At 48.1% G+C, this 19,598-nt stretch overlaps 1 protein-coding gene across 3 annotated transcripts in view; it reads left to right on the plus strand.

Moving 5' to 3' along the window:
• The window catches only part of ARSG (arylsulfatase G), a 2,321,949-nt gene that overhangs the window by 1,342,607 nt on the left and 959,744 nt on the right, over positions 1–19,598 (plus strand). The window lies entirely within an intron of this gene.

Here is a 19,598-nt window from a genome sequence, read left to right on the forward strand (position 1 = left end):
AGTGGGGTTGGTGGGGCGGGGAGGGGATTGTTTGCAGGGCACTGGGGAGGAAGAAAGAAAAAACTTACCTGAATCCCTGGTTGGGGAGGGTGGCAGCCTCCAGCCGTGTGGAGGCTCAGAGCGGGGATTGCCCTGTTTCGAACCTCCTCATTGGTTGAGGGGCTGCCACGCCCCCCGTTGGGATCAAATGCAAGGAATCCCGGCTGTGGTATTCCCGGTCGGGTAAAGCCCGGCGAGGGCCAAGCAGAATTGTTTGTTACATTCTGATTGACCCTCGCCGGATACTAATAGTGCTTAACAGTTTCTTTCTACAAGCAGAGCATTCAAAGTTTGGGTGATTTACAATTAAAGGCCCATTTCAGAGACCATTGTTTTCGAGAAGATGTTTTTAATGTTTCTGTCTTTAGAAATGCAAATAGGCATTTTCGTTCTGAAAGCATGTTAGCTGCCCACGTTTACACCCTCCTCCAGGTCAATTAAATTATATCACACAGAATAGTTTAAAACTACATTATTTTCAGATGTTCATGTTTACCACGCCAAAAGGCGTTCTTTTGGTAAAATGTTATATTTGTATCACATCATATACCTTGGGTGTATAGGGTTACACCTCTTAGAATCAGCCTGTACTAGCCAAGACTATTGTAGAGTGGCGAGCAGCCAGGTTTAGTCTAAGGAGGCAGTAGGGCTGTAGTTAGGTACAAAGTCCTCACAGCATACATTGGTTCAAAAAAGCACTTAGAACACACTTAGAAGCTACATAAAAATAGACGTTTATTTTATTGATTTATTTGCATATGGTTAAACCTTTGCAAAAGAAAAAAAACATACAATCATATAATACATCACAATTCTAAACATTTTAAGACTGCTATGTCTAGAGAAGGATTGTTACTATTTAAAATCTTTGTCCAAAACCACTCTGTGTTGAATGAACCTCCATCAAGTACAAAGCGGTTACAAATATCAAACGAGGTTCAGACAAAAAATGACTGCTACAAGGTGCCGAGTTGTTTGTACATAAAGAGTGCAAAACCTATAGAGACGTAAAGAGCGTTGAATTCCTAATCTAGCACCTGTAACTTCTCTACAAGAAAAAGGTTCAGCTTAAAACATAGCATTTAGGACCTGTTTCCTTGAGGGATGTTATATAAAATAACAGGGCATCACATTAAAAGCTCTCACTTCATAGTGTAAGTGATAAAACAAATTATAATCCATTGCTGAAGCTCTATTCCTAATCCAATCTATTTTAAAAAATCATCTTTTTGCTATTAAACGACAGGGCCAGAACCTTCTGAAGATCCAAATCATATTCAACCCGAAGCTTTACGGACTGAAGCTTTACGGACACCTGGAACCATTCAATCACCACTTTGCAGGTGTTGCAAAACATCACAGAGCTTGGAGTTTGCAAAAAAGATCTCAACAATTGGTGCCACTTCTAATCAGCACAAGCCTTCATAGAGGGCAAACCCATCTCATGTCTAATGACTGAGATGGGTACTGTCCTAGGAAGAACAAGCAACCTTTTCCACAATAGCAACTTCTTGTAAACTCTAAAGCTCACTGTTATAGTTATAAGTTCAAGTACGTGCTATAAATCATATATATATATATATATACCTCTTTAAATAGCGGGTGCTAACGGGCTAGGTTGAAAACATTTTAAAAAATGATATCTATCCACTCCAGTCAGGACGATTCCACTGGCTGTAAAAGTTAGATTGCAACAAAAATTCCCAAGCACACTACACCAAACTTAGTGTTGAAAAAACGATTGTTCCTTTAATTCATATTAACATGAGCATCATATACACAGTAAGAAGTCTTACACTTTTGTGACTGTGCAGACCAGGTTAAGCATAAAACTCACCCCACTGGGTGGAAACCGCCACGCGTTCTGCTCATCTTGCGAGCTTCTTCAGGCTTGTTGTATCCTTTAACTTGCTTTCTAGCGTTTATTTAAGAGAATGAATGAAGATCTAGTGACTAGTTCTGCCCATTCACGCCGTGCGTGTCGTGTGACTAACTCATTGACCCATCTACCAGTGACTCTATGGTCTCTCAGGCTATAGAATCCGCCATATTGGAAGGCTGTGTAGCGGCAAAGTGCCAATGGAAATTGTATGTTGTCGCATTTAAATAATGCGTGCAGCAATGGTGTTTCTGTATTTTTATATGACGAAATGGGCTAATCCCAGTCACACGATCTACATTCCATGCGGCTCATAAAACAAGATATATGCGAGAATCATGCACAAATTTGCTTGCTTCAAGGCATAAATTAGTTTTTAAAGATTAGCACAATTTCCTAATTAAAATATTCTTGATTAGCAAAGTAACCCATTTGATTAGCAATATTGTAATAATATTTGTAATGTCACAAGAAGTTATTTGTACACAATAAATAAAATAAGCATCAATACAGCATTTTTGTGTACCGCTGAAGTAAGACATTAGTGAGCAGAGTCAGGCCTTGCACTTTCTTCAAAATTCTGCTAGACCTATGCCTATGCCACCAAACATGACCACTTTCCACCGCGAACTTACATATATCAATGAATGTGAGGAACAATATGTTTTGACTCTGCCGGGGGCAAGCCGACCAAAAGACATATTGGGCCCCTTCCGCTTGTATCTGTGTGTATTGCTCTCAGATGATGAAGCGTCCATATAACGTTAAATGTAAATGCCTTATCTGTTTGTCGACTTGTGTGTATTGATGGGATGAGATTGCTGTAACTGTTGAGACCACCGTTGAATAAAAAAAAGATGAGAACTAGACCTGCAGGTCAAGAATCATATATTACCTACTTGGCCTAATAGAAATGCACTCGACCCATGGCAACAGATGACAACACATTTAAATGTGCTTTCTGTAAAATAGCAAACTCACTTTATAATTGGCACACTGATGCCACCCGGCCAGCCATGCACAGTGAAACATTTATTCAACATTTACTGCAAAGTAAATGTTACATACAAGTTTCAAACATCCCCTCCAAATGGTACTCGCTCTTTACTCGACTATGTGAGTTTGCGAGTAGACTTTGTGAGCCCTGGATGAGTGACTGTAAAATGCAATGGCGCAGACGGGCTAAAAAACGGTGGTGTGGAAGGTTGCCCAGAGCAATTGCCAGTGGTTTAGATTCATTCGAAACCTTCCACCCATCACTTTTGTGGTCAGTTTGTTTCTCCTTGTGAGAGAGGGTATGCCCAGACGTGGGTCCCTTGCTCGCTGCCCCACAGGGAACCAGGCTGCACCTCACTGAGGAGGTCCAACAAGGCCGAAACATGTCTGGGGTTGCTTGGTTTTCTGTGCAGAGGAGAACTGGGCAAACTACGTGAAATATTGATGTTTGCTGCCCTCTCAATTTCAGGGTATCTGGTATAAAGCAACAGGGTGATGAGATAGACTGTCAAGGAGTAGGGATCACTCATGGGTTGAGCACCAGTTGCACAGATTAATGCAACCAGAAAGTCACAGAACTAGGTTTGCCATCAAAAGCATTTAGCCGTGTGATCATGTACATTTTCAAAAATGTTCAGTCATCAATGCGATACATCATCCCCAACAAAATGAAATATGGTTAACACTGTGAGATTTAGATACACTAATCAAAACCTTAATGGAGACGATACAGTAATTACGCATTATGTAAAACTTCAATTTTTAGAAATGGAATTACACGGCTGTCTTTTAAAAAAAAAATAAAGTTAACACATACTAGTCTTTGCCAGACATGATATAGTTAGCTTAATACAAGTATCATCCTGATTACTTCTGGTTTTCAATTATTTGAAAACAAAAAATAATCTTGCCTTGTTCTCTCTCTCTCTCTCGTTCTTTCTCGCTCTTTCTCTCTCGTTCTCATTCTCTCTCTCTGTCTCTCTCTCTCTCTCCCTTTCTCCATTAGCCCCTTGAAACTTGCTGAGAACACAGAAAAGAGGGTGAAGGGAGCCCTGAGGGCAAGAGAGGAATGTAGGGTAAGCTGTGCTTTCATTTGACAGGGTAACTTAAATAGCTAGCTTTGCTAGACAAGTTTCAACTTAATTAGCAAACCTACAGAATTGCATAGCAAATTGCTATACGACACTGCTTATTTTATGCATTGTTGCTTATTCTAATATTCGGCTACATAGAATGGGGACCAATTCCCATCTATGTGCCGATTAGCTCCTAGTAATAGGAGTTGCGCAAGCAATTAAAGTGCAGCAGTTTCATCCAATTCACATTTTACAGCCCAACAGTGTTTACGCTGCTAATGCAGCATTATACAGTAAACCTTCTTTCTTCAATTTTTTACCAATAAATTGCTGTTGCCTATCTAATCATACCTGATTAGTTCCTATGACAGTATATATATAATGTCACAGTGCTCTACGCATATTAAATGCTGTTCCATTAACCAGATTGTGCAAAGAACGCTCTTTCTAAAGTGCTAGTGCTTGGTATATTACTGTATATTCTTATTCTGCCCCCTCTTTACAAAATCCCACCAAACTTCGCAAAAGCATTTATACGTAGATCTATTATCAGTTCCCCAACTTAAGTGTAGATTCGTCAAATGGCACCTCATTTATAAACCTTTATATTATTTTGGGACCGCACCCCTCTAATTTCGCCCGCTCTTGACAGAATCCCACCAAACTTTGCAGACTCGTTCAGAATCAAAAATATTAGTGCAAAATGTCATGCAGTTTAATTAAGTGGCTCCAAAGTTATAAGCCATCCAATAACTGCTTTTCAACAACCCTGTAATGCAGAGGTGTCTGCGAACTTCACAGGACTGTTTGCGGACTTTCGTGGCAAAAACACCAGTTTTTTTGCTTCTTGCAGCCGTATCCCATCCCATCCTCGTCACTCCTCACCTCCCCAGAGATAATTTGATAAGTTTGACAAGTGCAATGTTGTGTTTTTTAATACGTTTTTACTGCGATGTCTGCGGACACCAGCTGCTGTCCGCGAATCCAAGATGGCAAGCGTTTCCAAAAATCTGACGCACTTCACGCTTTTCACCATCCAATCAGCGGGCGCGTCCGATGTCCGCAGACACCATGTTGCCTTCTAAGCCAATCAGTGTCCTGTCCGTGGAGCAAACTGGGAAGTGTGTCCGCGGAGCGGCGCAAGATATCACACATTTTTTTGGACCTACTTTTTGGTTGTTTTTAAAAAAACTACTGGATGGATTTCCTCCAAATTTACAAAAGCACGCTTTCGGGACCAAGCCGCCGCACCTGAGGAAAGGTTCTTTCTCCACTCAGTCTATGGGAAAAAAATACATTTTGGGACCCCCCCTATAACTTTGCCCCTCCTTGACCAAACCTCACCAAACTTTGCATTTCAGAGTGGGCCATATACCTTTTAGCAAAGTTTGGTGAGAACTCGTCCAGGGGAGCAAAGTTATAAGTCGAAGAGTCCAAAAAGTGGTCTTCCTATGGGTTTAGCAACTTAACCATAACTACATTGCCGCTATATATGCAGTAAATGACCACTTCTAATACGCGTTCAGTGGTAAACCACAGATGCAGTTACGTAATCACTTTAGAGTCGCTTTTACCGTAACAAATCACATAGTAAACCGACCTGAAACATATATGCAAACTTTCCAAACGCTTAATAACTTTTTATAACTTCAACCCAATCCTGTCTTAATATTCTAACCCTCTCTGGGGTATGTCTCAAACATCAGAGGAGTCACTGGGCCACCAGTGGCTGGGAGTTGGCCAGGAAAAGGCAGGAAGAAGCAAAACAGTGTTCAGAGTACTGGGGTCCACGAGGGATCCCCTAGAGGTGCAGGTATGTGAATTCAATGCTTACAACAATGTTCAGGGAGGTTCGGATGACCCCCTTAAGGGATGCCTCAAGGATCAGTGTCCAAGGGCAGGCGGTTTTACCGCTAAGAGTACAAAGGGTTGCCCCCCCCTAATGTTACTCTATGGAGACCTGAAGGGTAGCAGGATACAAGCTATCATCAGCCCCCAGACTCATAGGATCACATAAATAGTCCCCAGGTAGGTTATACCAGGGGTGAACAGTACCTTTGAATGAAGAAGGTGTTGCTGCAGGACGATTCCAGCGTTGAGGCGACAGCAGACCCAGTCCCCTGTACTTTGGCCCTGGTGACAGGGAGATGATGACTTTGGTAGATCTTATCACAGCACTCATACAGAGGGACACCCAGCAGCAGATCTTCAGGGTGGTGGCTTGTTGGAACCTTCTGCAGGCTTTGTGGACAGATGGTTGTCACAGCGGTTAACTCTTCTCAGTTTCTTGGCCTCTGGTGAGGGAACTCTATGGAGCAAATACAAATTGTTGCAGACTTGGAAGGATGCCCTCGAAGTTGCAAGAAAAACTGCCAGAGACATTTCACAGCGATGCAACACAGGAGGTAGATGAGGTAGGTTGCAGCTCTTCTGGGGATGGCACAAATTGTAGCTTGTCTCAAGACTGATTAAGCTCATTAATCTATGGGAGGAAGTAGTTTTCTTCAGATCTTCCCTGTAGATTGAATTGATGAGATCCGGACAGTAGCTGCGACTCAACAGGCTCTGGCGGTCCTTGGAAGTGCATGCGATGTCCTTATTGTCCTAGTCTTCAGAATCTTCTTGTTCCAGTGGTCGACTCAGAGTTTCTGCTCCAGGACCTCTGGATTTATCCAGGTGAGAGGCAATTCTACTGGCTGAATCCAGCAATCATGTCCCATGCACCATTCAAACTTGGCGGTGGCTGTCAAATGGGGGACAGCCAGTGTCCCAGGCTCAGCTGGTTTCTGCCAGGCACACTGCAGAGCGAGAGGCAGGGAGAGTCAGTTGACCTCCCCCACTTCCTGTCCTGCCAGGCACTCGGGGAACCTTTGCAGGCTTACTCCTACGTCCCGTCCCCTTTCCTCCATACTGTATGGGCGTCCCTCGCTAGGGACAGGAACTGAACCTTTTTCACCAGAAAGAAATGGTATTTCCCCTTTAAATTTAGTTGAATGTGGGGGTGCGGCCCCAGGAGCATGTGCTCCCTTGATGCCGCCCACCAACGTCACACCTCACTCCTCTTTTCCGTGTCAACGGGAGTGGACCTGCTTCACCTATGCTGTGGTTGAGGCCATTTTCTCCCCTCGTAATTTCACATGATCAGAGTCTTCCCCAGAGATATTTGTCCCTTTATTTTATCCTGTACTAACCATTCATTTTGTTAGAGATAAAAATACACTGTCCTCCAGTGCCTCGCCCCTCCCCGGCGCATGTCGGCCGCGACCAGTGGTCAAAGTGGACGAAAAGAAGTAGTGGAACTATGTTCCCAACTGACCTGCACCACTCCCCACAGACCCCATCACCATACCCCCTCCCATGCACAATAAAAATAAAACACAATTGCATGCTCTTAAAGGAAACGTCTTGTGCAGTGCACTGAAAGTGCAAGTTTCAACTTCTTCCTACACTTTTATTTTAAAACGAAACCGTTCCGGAACAGTTTCTTTTTAAAATAAAAGTATATGAATGGTAAAACGTAATTAGAAGAAGTAGGGGAGCACCACTCCTGACCGCTCCCGCCCACTTCGACCACTGGCAGCGACAGGCTTTACAGGTGTCCGGCCTGCGACAGAGCCTTTCCTACATCAGACCTCCACACGCTCTGCCTCCAGTGCCTCTGTGAATACCACGGCTGGGACGGCTGCTCTGCGAGCGATGCTTTTACTCCCCGGTCACTAAAGAACTGGCTGGCTAGGTGGAAGGAACTCTTCTCCAGATCACCACTGGAGCATAACAGGGATCTAAGGTAAGTATTTTGTTCTCTCAAGCACCTCTGCAAGGGTGACTCATTCCTAGGGAAGCAACCAAGTGGGAGGGGCCTATCAGGCTCTACTACCAGCAAGGGTACCAAGGCTCCTAGAGCTACTGGCCACACAGCTGAGGGGTCCACAGATCCTCCCGTTCCCAGTGCTGAGAGGCCAGACGGCTCTTGTACCAGGGGATCCCACGAGGGGCTCTGCTGTAACACTGGGCGCAAGCCTGAGCAGGTGCCTACACGCAGTACAGAAAGCACTACCAGAAACATGTACGAGGGCGAACAGTCTCCCAGGTCCACACCAGGGGTGCAGTACAGGTCCGAGCCTATAAGCTCAAGCGAACATGTGGAAGCCAGAGCCAGTACATTGGACGACACACATCCAGCACGTAGTGCAGTCAGAAAAATAGCGGCTCATCAGGAAGCGCACATGTCCAGCGAGCACCAAAGGTCGTATTTCACGCCAAGGGTGGAATGGTCTCCTATGGTCACATAGTGCACCTCCTCCCTGACCACATCAGGGCAAGGGTGCTACACGGACACGGACTACGCCCAGAGCAGGCACGGCACAGGGAGAACTCAGCAGTATGTGCAGACCCACATGGCTGTACCAATGCAGGAGCTCGCTTCACCTGCGTGAGAAGAATGTTTTTTAGACAAATTCCTCACACTCATGAAATCACCGCAAATGAGGAATATACTCGAGGGAATCATTCAGGACATGATCCCGCCTATGCTCCTGCAGCAGGCAGTTCCAGTCCAAACACCACCTGCTACAGTACAACCTCAGGCTACGGTGCAGTCCCCAGTCCCAAAAACCGCAGGGGCTCGGTCGCAGCCCGCAGAACCCCTCGCTCAGCCTAACAGCTTGGCTCAGCCACCTGTCGCTCCCCCAAAATACGCTGCAGCAGACTCCACGGACCTGCAAGACACAGCAGACGACACATGATGAGGAGGATCAAGACACCTCCTTCTCCGCAAGGGCTTTCCATGAAAGGTTAGCTGGAGTGGCGGAGTACCTAGGAATTCCTCAGCCACAAAATGGAGCAGCCAGAGCCAGGGATCCTAGCGGAGGTACTGACCGTCCGCTCAGCCATCAAATCAGGCATACCATTACAAAAGGATGTGGAGGCTCTGGCAAAGAAGGATTGGGCAAGACCCCATTTCACGCAGCCAACCAACAAGCGGCTAGATGCTAAATACAGGCAGGCAGAGGGCGAATCTCTCATCCTATCTGTTCACCCACATCCACACTCATCAGTCATTGCAGCATCAACAATGTACGCTAAACCTCAGATTTCCACTTCCTCATCTACTCCGGCCCTATTAGGCAAGGAGGAAAAGGTCCTGGAGGCATATGGAAAAAAGGTTTACTCTAATGCCACTCTCCGCCTACAGCAAGCAAATGTAAACACCATGCTTTCCGCCATAAGCCAGAAACTGTGGAGGGAGAATACTGACTTCCTCCCGGACCTCCCAGCTCACAGGCAGGTTTCGGGCCGTTCTTGTGGAAGAAAACTTTGTGGCGCTGCAAGATCTCATGGAATCATCTGTGGCTCACAGTGCCATATGTTTGTGCAGGATGGTATTCTTGAACTACCGTTTAAGCAAGGGGACTTTCCACAAGAAAAAGAACAGCTCCCAAACAGTCAAATCTCTGGCTATACTTGCAAAGCCGGCTTCTAAGAGCTTTAGCCAGAACCAGTCGCGGTTTGACAGAAGTTGTACCTTTGGTAATTTCAGGGGCTTCCCGGGCCGCTGCACTAGACAGCCCGACAGGTCTCCTAGCCAACACCGGCGTAAACAGCAGACTAAGCACAAGGGCTTCTTCCAGTGCCCCTCCCAGGCACCAGCCTCAGAGGGAAAGGAGCAGTGATAGGGTCATCAGGATCCACAGCTCTCTGGTGGGGGGCAGGCTAGTCCATCACTTTCAGTCCCGGCGGACAAGGTTTGTGGACCCGTGGATACTCTGTGATTTCCCAGGGATTCCGCCTTGCAATCCGTAAGTTCCCCTCCCCCCTCACTCCCCAATCCCCAGGATTAAGATGCCATCTCTCCTTGCAGAGATCCATTCTCTATTAGTGAGCGGTGCAGTAGAGGAAGTCCCCCCCACTTCACAACGAGGGTTGGGATTTTACTCTTGCATCTTCACAATACAGAAAAAGAACCAGACAGGCCTGCAAGTTGTCCTAAATCTGTCATCCTTAAACCTTTACCTACGCCTTCAAAAGTGTAAAGATGGTGATGCCAGCATTGATAGCAGTGTCCCTGTGTGGGGGAGACTGATTCCAAAGGGGCATTAATCAGCATACCAGCGCATCTTCACCAGGACCTACGGTGGTGGAGGAAGAACACCAATCTCATGGCGGGCAGACCATTCAGGCAGCCCCAGCCAGCATACATCATTACGACGGACTACTCCCTCGAGGGTTGGGGAGACACTTTGAATAACCACAGTGTGCATAGCATATGGTCAAGAGAGAACAAGGACAGGCACATACATTGGCTCAAAATTATGGCTATATAGCTTGCTCTGAAAGCTTTCCTTCCGGTTATCAACAGCCCGGTCTGCATTTAGACAGACAGGTCCACCTGCATTTACTACCTCAACAAACAGGGTGGCATCAGATCTCCTCCCATGTGCAGGCTAACCATCGTCATATGGGAATGGGCTTTAGCGAACAACATGTCGCTCTCGGCCATCCACCTGTCAGGGGAGTCCAACCTAGAGGCGTACAGGCTCAGCAGACCTGGGGTCGACAACTACGAGTGGCAATTGAATGTGAGGGTCCTGAGGGAGTTCTTCAACAAGTGGGGTCTTCCAAAAATAGGCCTTTTCGCCACTGTGCTCAACAGGAGCTGTCACCAGTTTGCGTCCTGGATGGCTCAGGGCAGATGTTCACTGGGGGATGCGCTGCAGCTTCAGCAGGACGGCATGTGGGCGTATGCATTCCCACTGACTCTGTTAATAAGCAGGGTCATCTGCAAGGTCAGGAGGCGCATCGACTATGGCTCATTTTGATAGCGGCCTGCCAGACCATGTTTCTCAGAGCTGTTGCGAAATGTTAAATCAACCACTAGATCCCCTCCCAGTGGATCTGGATCCACTCTTATCGCAGCAAGGGGCAGAGGGGGCGGTAGTCCACCCCTCCCTAGAGAAGTTAGCCCTAGCAGCCTGATTCCTGAGCACATAACATTGCAGCAACTCCATTTGTCACAGGACAACTTGGACATCTTCCAAGGGGCAAGAAGTGCTTCCACTAGGAGCCAATACAGAAGCAAATGGACATACATGGTTCTGCTACTGAGCCAAGGGAAATGGCATAGACCCGTTAGGGTGCACCCACGACCATGTGCTGTCCTTCTCTGCACATCAGGCACACTCGGGGGTGCAGGTGGAGGATAGCTCAGGGGCAACGTGCTCGCCTTGGAAGCAAGACGACTCAGAGCAACACAGGATCGCACCCCGGGTCCGCACCTAGAAACCTGGATATTAAGCGCGTTATAAATAATTTATCATATCAAGAACCTTCCTGGAAGCCATAGGTGCATACAAAAACATCGGCAAGAACGTTTTCTCCCTCTCTAACCCAGTGGTCAAAAGGCACCTAGCAGGACTAACCAGGTTGTACCCTCCTGTCAAGGGTCCACACCCGGTCTGGGATCTCATCGTGGTTCTGGGCACCCTGGCCCATAAACCGTTTGAGACCATGGAATCGGTAGACATCAGATTGCTTGTTAAGCCCGCGCTATTGGTGAGCCTTATCTGGGCGCGCAGTATCAATGACTTTCAGGCCCAGGTGGCATCGGAGCCATATAACACTTTCCACTGGGCCAAGGTGGTGCTTCGGTACACCCGCATTTATCCCAAAGGTCGTGTCTTCGTTCCACCTCAACGAAGAAATAGTCCTTCCAACCTTCTTCCAAAATCAGAAGGATGAAGCAGAAGGGGTGCTGCATTGTCTCGACGTCAGGAGGGCGCTCAGATTCTAACTGGACAGGAATAAGGGATTCCATAAATCAGATGCTTGTTTGTTACTTTCGGAGGGCCAAAACCAGGGAGTCATTCCTTTCAAAAGCCTCAATAGCCAGGTGGATGGTTTTGGCCTTCAAGGAAGCTTACGAAAGGCAGAGCAAGAAGTTGCCAGCACACTTGCTCGCTCATGAGGTCAGAGTCAAGGCGACTGCCATGATACTTTAGAATGCCACTGCAAACAATCAGCAAGGCGGCCACTGCTGCCTCCCCATCAGCTTTGTACAAGCACTATTGCTTGGACGTCGGTGCCAGATCAGATGCAGCATTTGGTCAAGTGGTCCTGAAAAACATGTTTCGAGGGGATTGGGTCCTCTGACGTATTCCATATCTGACACCACAGCTGTGCTGCTTTGGAAAATGTTCGGAGCCTGCGTCGATGACGTTGATACGCTGTCCTTGAGGGCCTCTGTCGAGCCGACGTCACCGGATGTTATAAGTAGGCCGCACGACGCCCGTAGCCTCAGTTCCGTTTTTTCCGCGAACGTGTTCGCTCTGGAGATCTCGGCACGCCTCGTTCTTCTGAGTTGTTCTATTGGTTCTTCGAACCAGTTTGTTTGTGAAGAATTCCATGATGTCTTCGTCTTCATCTACCCCGCGGCCGGGTTTCAAGAAGTGTCGGGACTGCGTTTCCAAGATGTAGCTGACGGAACCGCACAACGCCTGCCTCTGGTTCCTCGGTGACGACCACGCCAACGACGATTGTGACGATTGCCAGGCGTTAACATCAAAGGCCTTGCGGGAGCGTAAGAAAAAGCTTTCTGTCTGTAAGGTGTCCAAGCCCCGGAAGTCGAAATCCACTGGGCTTTCGACTGACGATTCGAGGGGCGACTCTCTGCATCGTCGGCGTAAGTCCAGGGGGTTTCAGTCCTGTAGCAGTTCCCGCCATTCTTCTGCCTCTTCGAGGCACTCACGAAAGCACCGTCATTGGTCGCCTTCCCCGTCCTCGTCCGAGGACTCCACCCATTGGCGGGTTGCTTGTCCCACCAAGCATTCCATTCCTGCGGAATAGGATTCATTCCGTAAGGAGATGATGGCGATTTTTCAGTCGCAGGGCTACGTTCCGTCCGCGCCGTCGAAAGACGCTGGCAGGGAAAGTGCTAGAGACACTGTTCGCATGCCTTCGGGCTTGAGCGTTTGTCACGATCACCGGGAACCTTCGAGGTCCCGGTCGGACAAGGTGGATCGCTCTAGCCATGCCCGCTCCAGGTCCCGGTCCTCGACGCCATCGAGACCGTCGGAGCCTGTGAGGTCTTCGATGAAGACCTCGGTGCCTTCGGCGCCGAGACCGTCTAAGGACTCTCTGGAGGCTCTGCCTCCGAGGAAGCCATCGACGCTGTCGGTGCCGAGGCTGTCGAAGGACACGCTCAGGGCACCGCCCTCGAGACCTGTGTCGAAGCCATCGGCGCCACGCTCGACGCCGATTCCGTTGACGCCCTCGACGCCTTTCGAGGAGGATTTTTCGGAGGTGCCCCAGAGACCGGTGGAAACTCTGAGAAAGGCTCTGCAGATGTCAGTAAGGCCTGTATTTGAGCCTTTTTCTATGCCCTCATCCAGGGATTTATTCCAGCCTCTGGATTACATCTCTGAGGTGGATGAAGGGTCTGATGAAGGTATGGTTCCTGACAAACTCATGTCTGGTCATAGCCAGCTAGAAGACCTGCGTCAGTCCTTGCACGACGCCAGTGGTCGGGACACTTCTCCGGAGGTTGAGTTCGGTAGGCCTGAGCCTGGTACGCACGCAGAGTCCTCGTAAAGATGCCTTATGTCGAGGGTGACGGAATACTTGGGGTGGTCTGCGCCACCAGTGGATTTTCTGCAGGATGACCTGATGGATATCCTTGAGCAAGGTCCCCCAACTGACCCGGTACTGCCATTCCATATGGCCTTGCAAAGAAGGGTGGCAGCGGCTTGGACTACTCCGGAGAGTCTACTGGCAGTGAGCAAGTCTTTGCCGAAAAAATACCGTCCAGCCAGTAGCAACTCCAGCTACCCAGCTACTTGACTACGCACCCCACTGGTGGTGCAGGTGGCTACGGTCCCGGCAAAACAGGCATCGTACCCTACCATCCCTTCTGATAGGGACGACAAACGTTTTGATGGCTGGGCGAAGAAAGTGTTTTCTTCAGGGGATATGGCTTTACAGGCAGCCAACTCTGTGTGTGCCTTAGCACGTTTCACTCATACTCTTTGGAATTGTGTCTCTTTGGCGGCTGAACACATTCCCGAAGTGGAGGAATGGGATGGCTTCCTTGCTCTTGTTCAGGATGGCAAGGATGCCATGTGTGAATCCGTTCAGTTGGGTCTGGACATTGCAGATTGCGTCAGCCGGTCCATTGCGGCGAGCACCGTAATGCGCAGATTTGCGTGGTTGCAGAAGTCGGGGTTTGCTCCTGATGTACAACCCCGGCTTCTCAACATGCCCTTTGATGGTGAACATCTTTTTGGCAGCAAGGCTGACGAGAGCCTTGAGAGGTTGCAGACCTCCAAAGCTGCAGCAAAGTCGTTGAGCGCTGCAGTTCGCCAACCTCTGCCTTTTCGTCCTAGGGGACAGCAATGGAGGGGAGGTTCCTTTCGATATTACTCATACTTTGGTAGATCGAGATGAGCGGCAAGTCAAAGGGGCCACCGTAGGAGTACCAGAGGTGGAAAACAAGGTACTAGAGATGCCAAGGCCACTCGGGCAGTTGCCTCTTTACCCTCAGGCAATGCCGCAGCCGCTTCAGCTCAGTCATGAGGCCATGTCCTATGGTTCGCCGGTTGGGGAAGGCTGGCACAGCATCTTGTAGAATGGCGTGTCATTACTTCAGATGTGTGGGTTCTGGAGATCATAGCTCACGGCTACTGTCTTCCTTTCCGGCAGAGACGTCACGACAATCCACCGGGGAATCTCTCTTTGAGGAGTCTGGATCCGCTCCTTGCGCAGGAAATAAAATCCCTGCTGGAGAAAGGTGCCATAGAACTGGTGCCTGTAGTGGAGAGGAACAAGGGATGGTATTCCCCTTATTTTTTGATTTCGAAGAAAGACGGAGGATTGAGACCCATCATGGACTTGCGTGGTTTGAACAAGCTCCTCGGGAAGGACAAGTTCAAGATGCTTACTCTCTCTCAAGTCCACCAGGCCCTTCAACTTCAGGACTGGTTAGTGTCTCTCGACCTCAAGGACGCTTACTTTCATGTGCCGATCCATCCCAAGCACAAGAAGTACATGAGGTTCGCGGTTGGCGACTCGCACTTTCAGTTTCGGGTCCTGCCGTTGGGATTGACCTCCGCCCAGAGGGTTTTCACCAAGCTCATGGTGGTGGTGGCAGCGTATCTCAGGAAAGGGGGGATTCACGTCTACCCCTACCTGGATGATTGGTTGATCAGGGCGCGCCCTCCCAAGCAAGTTCTGGATCATCTGTCAGTCCCTTCACAAGCTGGGCTTCTCCCTCAATTTAAAGAAGTCCCACTTGACGCCAAAGCAGCGGCTCCAGTACATTGGAGCAGTGCTCGACACGTCCCTGGGGCAGTGTTTCCCTCCCCAGGTGAGGGCTCATCACATTCAGCAGATGGTGCACAGGTTTCAACATGCCCAGAGTCTCCCAGCGTTCGACTTCTTGAGGTTGCTCGCCCTCATGGCATCCTGCATTCTTCTGGTGCCAGAGGCCAGCTTGCGGATGAGATCTCTGCAATGGGCCCTCAAGATTCAGTGGTCACAGTCCTCCGGCAGGATGTCGGACACCGTTCAGGTGCCGCCCTCGGTCGCCCAGGATCTTCTGTGGTGGGCCGTTGAAGGCAATCTGATGAGGGGGGGGCTCCATTTTGGCTACCCTGGCCGGAGGTGATGATCGTGACGGACGCATCCCTCACGGGATGGGGAGCTCATGCCACAAGTTGACAGTCAGCGGTCGTTGGTCTTCGTCGGAGTTTAGACTCCAAATCAATCTGGTGGAGCTGAGGGCCGTTAGGCTTGCCCTGAAGGCTTTTCTGCCGACTATGCAAGGAAAGAATGTCCTGATTCTGACGGACAACACAGTGGCCATGCACTACCTCAACAAAAAGGGGGGGGGGGCAGGGGCTCTTCCTCTGTGCAGGGAGGCGATGCAGCTCTGGTTCTGGGCCATCCAGCAGGAAATTTTGATCTCGGCAGTTCATCTGGCCGGAGACGAAAACGAGACGGCGGACGCTCTGAGCAGGCACAGCGCATCTCTCATGAGTGGGAGCTGGCTCAGGAGATTCTCCTTGAGATCTTTGCCCTTTGGGGGACCCCACAAGTGGATCTCTTCGCCTCCAGTGTCAACCAGACGTGTGAAAGGTTCTGCTTGCGGAAATTTCCTCCAAGAGGAGCCTTAGGGGACGCGTTTGTGGTGGAGTGGTCCTTCCCACTGCTGTACGCATTTCCTCCAGTCCCCGTCATCCCGCAAGTGCTGCAGAGGTTACGGAGGTTCGGTTCCCGGATGATCCTCGTTACTCCGGCATAGGCCCGGCGTGGTACCCGGACCTTCTCGACTTGTCCATCGGCCCTCCACGTCTTCTTCCCTACCGAGACGATCTGCTCTCACGGGAGGTCAGATCCCTCAACCTTCACGCTTGGCTTCTGAAAGGTTGAGGCATAAGGATTGGGTCCTCCCTGAAGACGTGATGAAGGTGTTGCTTTCGCCCAGACGGCCTGCAACAAAGTCTCTGTACCGTTGCCATTGGAGAAATTCTGCGACTGGTGCAGGGTTAAGAATGTGGATCCTTTTTCATGTGACATTCCTGTGGTTCTGTCTTTTTTGCTTTCGTTAGCCCACAAGGGCCTGCAAGTGGGTACCATTAAAGGTTACCTGGCGGCACTGTCCATATTTAAGCGCTCGTCTGAGGAGTGTTCTTATTTCAAAATTCCTTTAATTTCTCAGTTTCTGAAAGGGCTCACTAATGTGTTTCCACCGTCACCTTTCCAGGTGCCCGGTTGGGATTTGAACCTTGTTCTAAAATTCCTAATGGGTGCTCCATTTGAGCCTTTACATTCTTGTCCTTTGAGACTGTTAACCCTTCAAACTGTATTTTTAGTTGCGGTTACTTCCGCTCGCAGAGTGAGTGAGTTGCAGGAACTTTCTGTTAAGCCACCCTTCATGGTGTTTCATAAGGACAGGGTTGTCCTTAGAGTTCGTCCTTCCTTTCTTCCGAAGGTGGTGTCGGAATTTCATTTCGGCCAGAAGGTTGTTCTTCCGGCGTTTTATCCTCCTCCACATCCTGGTAAGGTAGAGGGGAGGCTCCATAGGCTTGATCCTAGGAGAGCGTTAAGCTTTTATATTTCACGCATGTCCCGGGTCAGAGTGGACGATCAACTCTTCATTGGTTACGCTGGAGAGCTTTTGGGACAAGCTGTGACGAAACAGACTTTGTCTCGCTGGATTATTCTGGCTATTTCTGAGTGTTACCGCTTGGCGGGTAAGGACCCACCGGTCGGCTTGCGGGCCCATTCTACCAGGGGTATGGCTGCCTCTACTGCCCTACAAAGGGGTGTTTCTATTCGTAACATCTGTGATGCAGCCACCTGGGCTTCGGTACATACTTTTGTACGTCACTACTCCCTCGATTCCATCCCTGAGCTGGATCTGACCTTTGGCAAGGCGGTCCTTTACTCCGCAATTTGATTGGGCATTCTGAATTTCTGTTTTCTAAATTCTTTTCCCACCTCCTTGCATTGGTACTGCTTTGGGAGTCTGTCATAGATATGGAATACGTCGGAGGACCCAATCCCCTTGAAGAACAAGTTACTCTCTAGTAACGTTCTTTCGATGGGATGGTCCGACGACGTATTCCATATCGCTCCCTCCCTGCCTTCCTTTGCTACAGAATTTCTTATGCGATTGCAGCTTACGTTTCCGCAAGGCTTTGTGTGTCAAGACTGGCAGAAGACTGGTGCCACACGTTCTGGGAAAAAACTACAACTGAGGCTACGGGCATCGTGCGTCCTACTTATAACAGCCAGTGACGTCGGCTGTCGGAGGAGGTCCTCGAGGGCAGCGTATCAACGTCATCGACGCAGGACGCAGACGGCAAAGATTTGCCAAAGCAGCACACCTGTGGTGATTACATGTCATTGATATGGAATATGTCGTCGGACCATCCCATTAAAAGAACGTTACCAGGTAAGAGAGTAACTTGTTCATTTCTAGTAGAAGCCCCGCAAAGACAAAGGGCCAAAGGAATCTTTCCCCACCCAAAATGGAAGAAGAGATCAGAAAAGGCAGTCATTGTGTTCAGCGCTTAAACTCAAATTCTCTACACTTCCTTACCTCATCAACTTTACACTGTACTCTGGTATGTTCAGTCTTTATGCAACAAAACTTCCTTCATCACTGACTGCATTCACTGCAGCTCTCCTTGCCTAGACCTTCTTGCTATCACTGAAACCTAGATGTTTTTCAATTGACACTGCCGTTCTGGCGGCACTACACGACTCCAAACTATCCTTCATTCACTCTATGAGACTGACTGATAGTGGTGGAGGTGTCGGGCACCTACTTTCTTCTCGCCTCAATGCCTCACAAATCTCCAATACCCCATCCTCTCCTACCTCTTTTGAATTCACCATTGAATTCTACTATTGCTCTGCCTCACTCGGTTCACATCATCTCCATCTATCACCCTCCTGGTACCACTGGACCATTCTTTGATGATCTTGGGCAACTCCTTGATTCTCTTTCCACTAAACATCACCTCATTCTCATCGGTGACTTAAATCTTTCCTTTCTTAGTGACCATGCTCTCCACTCTATCCATAACCTACCTACTCACAGAGTGGGTAACTCTTCTGATCTCTTATTCATCTCCAGCTCTCTCTCCGCCACTAATACTACTGTCACACCATCCATATCTGATCACTCAGTTGTTTCCACCACAATCTCCTTTCTACCCTCTGACCTTTCCTCACCACTTGCTTCACCTATTACTAAAAGGAAATGTAAACCTTCTGCCATCCCCCTTTTCTCTCTGACCTACAGTTCTCACACTCCCACTCGCATGAGGACCTGCAACTCTACCTTTCTGCCCTGAAATCTCTCCAATGCAATCGTACAACGAGCAATAGGATGTCATCTTTTTTTAGGGGCTTGTTGGGGGAGGACTAATTAACATGTATAAACGACCAGGGTCCACAACAAACTACCTGCTTATGTCGTATTGGGCTGAAAAGATTAGCATCACACCTAGAAGCAAAAAGGGTGAAAAATCGTCTTACCAAACATATATAAAGACGATGGGGTCAGAGTTTACCAAAACATATATCAATTTTTATTTTTTAACACATGGTAAAAATGGACATTGGGAAATGTGCCCATACGGATAAAAAGTTAATTGCAATGGATCAGACATATAAACGGGTATTTTTTGTCCAAAAAAAGACACTTATTCTATATCTACAAAGTGATGTTAGTAAGTAGTGGGTGAGTTTTTGCACATTTCTTTGCATGAAGTACAAATCCCCATTCAAAAAGTGTCACTAGAGCAGTTTTAAGGATGTTGTGTTGATGATCTTTATTTATTTCTACCCAGCAATTCTAAAAAGACATAAAAACATATTTTCACCGACCATTTATCAAAAATAGAAGAAGTTTATACCCTTTTCTAAATAGGTGACAATCTATATTCTAAACAGCCAACAAATGAAATCTTAATACGCATCAGCCTACTCATTTATGTATAAACACGTTTACAAAAGACCTACAATTGGTACATGTGACATCAATCATATGTCAACTCATTTCATTAAATTTCTCAATGGCAAAAGGCATGAAAGAACTTTTTGTG

The sequence above is a fragment of the Ambystoma mexicanum genome, chromosome 3q (genome assembly GCF_040938575.1).
Source record: "Ambystoma mexicanum isolate Mex_15411 chromosome 3q, UKY_AmexF1_1, whole genome shotgun sequence".
Taxonomy (NCBI): domain Eukaryota; kingdom Metazoa; phylum Chordata; class Amphibia; order Caudata; family Ambystomatidae; genus Ambystoma; species Ambystoma mexicanum.